This window comes from Leiobunum rupestre, chromosome 1, assembly GCF_980474605.1.
Source record: "Leiobunum rupestre chromosome 1, qqLeiRupe1.1.hap1, whole genome shotgun sequence".
NCBI lineage: Eukaryota > Metazoa > Arthropoda > Arachnida > Opiliones > Sclerosomatidae > Leiobunum > Leiobunum rupestre.
In genome coordinates this window covers 65,757,144-65,763,143 of record NC_143384.1, presented here as the reverse complement: position 1 = coordinate 65,763,143, position 6,000 = coordinate 65,757,144, and positions in this window count along the sequence as shown.

Here is a 6,000-nt window from a genome sequence, read left to right as displayed (position 1 = left end):
GCGATTCGAGATCGAGAGAGATCTCGATCGAGAAGTGCTTACAGAATAGGGTCCAAGGAGCTGGAATTCCGTTAGATACGCTTGTATCAGCAAATTAAATAGGTAATGAATTTGATTTTCTACGAATCCCAAAACTACGGGTTAATAATAAAAGGGAATAACTCTATAAGTACTCGTTATTTTAAAGAGAAGCCTTGGAAAATCACGTTATATAAATAGAGAAAGGTATGTGTCAAATTTAAAAAAATCGATTGACACACTATACTGATTGCAAACTTCATGGACTCAATTCTTTAGTATTTTAAACCCGAGCGGTTCACATAAAATATAAGGTTAACTAAAATTAGGCCTTGCACGGAACACAAGAAAAGCTGATTACTGCACAGGAAGTGAGTTTAGTATGGACAATTGGAAAATATTTTTTATTTCCGAAGACAAACACATTTTGAATAATCCTTTTAAATAATGTTATACAACACATGTAATTATTTAACAAATAATCAGTGAAATTGATCATCAAATCTTATACATTATCAATTATCACCTTGTAAAAGAACTATTATTTTCGGATTAAATTGAATAAATAAAATCGTGTAAGTAATAACCAAACCAATTAAGGAGAAAATCATATTCTTGGTGATATCGAAGCAAGCACCCGCTTTGAACGCCAATCGTTTCGATTTCAACTCGCAATGAAGCACGATCAGTTCTCTGGCTTTACCTCGGGATAGCGCGCTACTGGACAACGATGGTAAAGTGTCCAAAACACGATCGAATTCACTTGCTAACTGGGAGGCGTCGAAAGTAAGCAATAACAGTAAAACGAAATCAATTAAATAAACTGCGAAGTACGCGATGCTAAACCCACGATTAATTTCGAAAATTGTTCTTATAATTAAAACTATAGTACGACAAACGCTAAAAAGCGTCGATCCAAACCACGCAAGTACCACATTCGCGAACAGCACGTTGATTTCAGACACCACATTTCTAACACGCAAAAATTGTTCTCGGAAAAGTGTCAGAGTGTCGCTTTTAACATTACTACTATGGTCAGCGAGTAACTTTAAATTTTCTCTAACAATACCAGCTGAGAGTGTTGTAAGAAAACAGTACAAGACTATTTGAGCTAGTCCAACACCAACCACTGACGTGATGTACAACGCCGCGACTAAAATTGCAAATCCTTTAAATACGTTAACATTCCACGATTTATAATTACAACCGAAACAAACGTGGCCTAAACTATTCAAGTTGTACAAAAAGTCGAATACTTTGATAGTGAAATTAATAGAATAATAAACCAAACAGACAGTGTATATAATAAATAACAATACAATGAACGTAATTCGTACGATATTGCGTTGGAGAACGCTTCTTGAAGTAAATTTAGCCAACTGAACAATCTCCTGACATATTTTAGTCAATTTCTTCCGTTTAACACAGAGGTAGAATAACGAAAAGGTAAATGACGTGGATGAAAACACTGAAGCCAAATGCACTCTAACGCTTCTGTCACTAAATCCTTTCTCGTACATCGAGCACAATAAAGTCGATAGGGAATAAACCATGAATAGTAAAGACTGTAGAGCCCAAGTTATCATCAATTTTAGTGAAATCATATAAAATGCCTTTTTTCTTTTCAAACCGAGCAGAGAAAACATCTGGCGAAATATTTTGGTCTTCATGTTAATGATAAATATTTCAATATGACGGTGATTGTTTAAATTTTCAGATATCTATTTGTTTTGGGTGTAGGCGTTGTCAGATAAATATACTTTGAAATAAAAATAGATTAACCTTTCAATTTCTGAAGAATAACCGATTCGGTAGAAAAGATTTAGGTCAACATTAAAAATCAATTTAATCGATTGAAGACTTCGTTCTGCGATCATAAAGCCTGGATGTATCTGACATAATCACTCATAAGTATAACATTACAATGAGAACTCGTTTCGCACGGAACCTACAATTAGTGGACTGTAAATGGAAACATTCTTGCAATCTTTGGGCTTTTGAAAGAATAACCACGGGAATAAAATCTCGGGTTCGAGAGGCACGAGCTAGTCAATAGATTGTCGAAATCTGCGATATAATAAAATTTGCTTCACTAACCTCCGTTTTCCCTTTTTAAAGTTGATGACGCGTTTTTCGTCCACAAGTTTGAAGTGACTTAATTTACGTCACATCCGGTAATGTAAAAACTATTATGGCAAACTTATGAGTAATTATGTTATGTATGATACAGGGTGTTAACTCAAAAAAGATACAGAGCCAATTACTCAAAATGTGTTTTAGTTAAGAATTTGAAATTTTCAGGTTACATAGATCGTACAGGGGACTAAGGTCAATGAAAATTTTAATGACCTTGAACCAGGTCTTCAAGGTCATTCAAAATTGAGAAGAATGGTTCCAATTAAAAAAATGCACGCCAAGGTTGTTTTATTTGTTTATTTACCTCGGGTAAAAGGTAAGTTGACTTAGAAACCTTGGTGCGCATTTTTCTAATTGAAACCATTCTTCAAATCCTAATGGTTCTCGAGATATATTTTGAATGACCTTGAACTGATGTTTCAAAACACGATTATTGTTTTGGTTATCTTAGTCTAGTACACAATTCACGTTTAATGATTGTAAGAAAATTGAAATTTTTATTTCAAAAATTATACGTAGAATGCGGAGTGAATTTACTATGAATTTTGCCCGTAGGAAAGTACTATGACAATGTTAAATTATAACCTAGGTACGGCCAACTTCAATCACGATAAACATCGAAGTTGGATGTACATTTTTAGTAGTTGGTACAGCCAACTTTTCTTAGGACTACACCACTTGGGTTTAGGTCAAAAAGGGAGGGGGGGGGGTGTAAAGTTCAAACCCAACCCGAAATTAATTCCTGAAAACGAACTAGCGAAGAACATTACACATTTCAACACAAAGGAATATATTGCCAAATCCTATAAATATTACGACAATTATACAGAAAAATAATTTTATGGCTACAGTACGAACAGAATCGAACCGGTCTCGGCACTCGGCTCGGCACGGGACCCGGCGGGGTGCGCGGGTCGGGGGAAACCTTTCCGAGTCCGAGAAACCGAAGAGACTCGGCGCGATCGATATTTGGCCGGGTGCCGTTCCGAGATAGGGACCCGGCGTACGATTCGGACTCGGCGTCGGGCAGGTTTGGGGTGGTGGGAGGATACGAGAGAGGGTAGTTACTTCGCGCCCCGTTGGATGGCGCGCGAGAATGACGGAAGAGAAAAATCAATACTTTTCTATACAAAAACGAAGCTACTTTCGGGCAAAATAATTCGAATTAAAAAAATTGTTTTAGTTTTAGATACTTATATTTTAAATGTTAATTTGCAGATTCAAATTAATAAAGGAACATTAAAGGTTTTTTTAATAAACAATTAATAATTCATAATTTAAATAAAGTTTTATTAGTTGTTTACAAAATAGAAAATTCACATTTTTTGTGGGAGTTTCGGTAAAAGATTGATTAGCTCATAGTGACTTATTTAAGTTTGTTTTTATATTTGGCGTTTAGTTAGTCTTATTCAAGTATATGTGCAAGAGGTGAAAACGTTAAATTGATTAGTCTTAGCTTTTCAATTTATGCGACACGTAATCATGTTAATTAACTTAATCAAAGTGCGCAAGTATAAAGTAATAGTGAGGAAACGAGCAGAAAGAATGCCTACCGCGTTAAGTGTTAATGTAATAAGGCTATGCATAGACTTCTAGACCTTATCATTACCTGCTTCCTAGCTGGGGCATAATCTCCTTAATATTTGAAATTATTTTCATCAGTAGCAAAAAAAGATAACATTTTCCAATATAACTAATATTTACAGCAGTTAGACTTATTTCGAGAAGCTACAAATTTATTTGTTCGCCAGAACCTTATCATTTTTTAATAATTATAAACACGTGTTTATTACGATTAAATTAATTTATTTAAATATCATTAATAAATATAAAAATAGCATATTAAAAATTCCATTCGTTTCTATTCGCGGCCATTTCTTTGTCGCTAATCGACAACCCGGTAGATCCTAGTGGTTCAAAAATGATGTGTATATTAATTTAAATATTATCAGTTAATTTCAATTGGATTAACAGATTTCATGCGCCTAGAAAAGGTATAGAGGGAGCTCGTAAGAGTGTAGAATATTCGCGATAAAGCTACGTCTTCACTCCTACACATTTCACGCTCACGGTTTTTTTAGCTTCAGTCGCTTAACCTGATGAATATTCATATTCTTGAAATAATAGGCCTTTCTGTAAAGTATCGTGTCCTTCCTGTTAAAATTTGGCTCTTACGCCATTGCTTTTTACTTTTACAAATTTACGCGTGAATATAAATCGCCCGTGCCTAGATTATTCTGATAAAGCTCAGTCTTGTGACGTCAAGTCTACCTTTAATACGTCTACGTTCTATTCGTTTTATTTTAGAGAAACATTTCTTAGGAACCGAATGATTTATAACAAGTTCATTAGAAATTTTAAAAATTTGGTGTGAAAAACGACTTTGAAATCGGTGAATTATCCCGTAAATTGAGTAATGGAACTGTAACGTCATAGGACGTCACCGATGCTTTTAACGATGGATAAAAAAATTACACCCAAAATGGCGGCCATGGCCTAAGCTACGGAGTGCCACTACTCTATCGCGTAAACTCTCGCAATTCCAGTTAGCGTCCCATATTTTCAGTAACTTAGTGCGCAATTAGCTTACCGATTTGGAAGTTGAAAGAATAATAAAGTGACGCACGTGTAATGCGTGTGGAGCTGAAACCCGACCAAAGATGCCTTTTTACACCGAATGGAAAATTCGAAAGGCGGGAAGCGGCTTGTCAAAGGAGCGGGTGAGAGAGAGGCAGTGAGAAACAGCGGGCGGTGACTGCGACCACGGAAAGACGATAAGGGAAGTGCCCCTAAACAACAATCCGACCTTCGTCTTTCCCTAAACAAGCGCTTCTTTCGATTCTTAGAAAGCGACTAAAATTTCTATTGTAAATTTTGCTATTCCCTAGCTTTCGGCTTAGCGATAGTCTTCCTTGACATTTTTACGATGAGAAATATATATTTAACTGCCTATTTTTGGTTCCACGTCATTTGTCATACCAGAGTTTGGGAAAGGTTTCGAATATGTTTAATGATTGTGAATTTTTCTACGCTAAATGAGCAATTTTCAAAGACGTGGAATTTGACTTTGATACTTTTTTGCACTGTGCTTATAAATTTATTTGAGTTTTACAAAACAAAGACCTAAAAATATTGGACACTATAGAGGCTCTCTTTAGCCCAATTGGAATTATTTTTAATTGTTTTCGAAATAATACAATTTTAAATAATTTTAATATAAGATAAAATTTAAGTATTTCGCGGAACTTGAATGACATTTATAAAAATAAACGATTTGGGAGTAAATGTTTAACTGGCGACGCTTAGTGACTTTTATATCGGGCCCACGGCGCCGGCAGTCCCCGAAGGAGAAGGGGCCCAAAAACGCTTCCGAATAACATTGTCCCAAATGATCGAAAATGGCCTCAATATCGAGTTTCGTTGGGCAGGTCATAAAGGACGAGTAACCCGGGTCTTCAGGCAGAAAAACTACACGTGTGTTAATTTTGTGTTTCTTCTTTAGAACGAATTCAATTTTATATATAAGAAAATTAAAAATATACAAGAGTGGAAACCCGAAATTTCACAATTGTACCAGATCAGTGTTTGAGCCAGAGTGTTTTATTTTCCACTTCAGACTATTAGCTTTGGAATACTTTTAATTGTCACAGATTTTTATTTATTTTGCGTATAGTCTAGCGCAATAAAGTTTAGGAATCTGGATTTGTACGAGATTTTTACCATATTGTGTTAGATTCTGCCAAGTGATCAACCCCTAATTTTTTCAAAAGATGTTTGATCCATTATAATAGGGAAACTTATTAATTATTGGTGAAACTAGAATTACGTATTACCGTAAAATAATCG